The 218-nt window shown below is 61.5% G+C and overlaps 1 protein-coding gene across 1 annotated transcript in view; it reads left to right on the forward strand.

Annotated features, from left to right (window-relative positions):
- LOC104624016 (sodium/hydrogen exchanger 6) overlaps positions 1–218 on the forward strand; it is a gene marked incomplete at its 5' end in the record, with an annotated part of 7006 nt that overhangs the window by 3115 nt on the left and 3673 nt on the right. The window lies entirely within an intron of this gene.

The raw sequence follows: 218 nt of genomic DNA on the forward strand, positions 1-218 counted from the left end.
GTGGTAACTCTGGCTTTCACAGTGTGTGCTTAGGCTTAAATCATCACTGTTAAAGCACTGTGGTCTCCTCCGGTGGTGGGTGTCTCATCAGAGGGACAGGACCACACGTGGAGTAGCGTGGTGTAAACCCCAGCTGGGGAAGCCTGCGGTGGGGGCGGCTGCCTGTGCCGTGGGATAACGCCGCTCCTCCGCCGTACCTCACCCGGCAGCGCGGAGGG

This window comes from Phaethon lepturus, unplaced genomic scaffold (assembly GCF_000687285.1).
Source record: "Phaethon lepturus isolate BGI_N335 unplaced genomic scaffold, ASM68728v1 scaffold13437, whole genome shotgun sequence".
NCBI classification, from domain to species: domain Eukaryota; kingdom Metazoa; phylum Chordata; class Aves; order Phaethontiformes; family Phaethontidae; genus Phaethon; species Phaethon lepturus.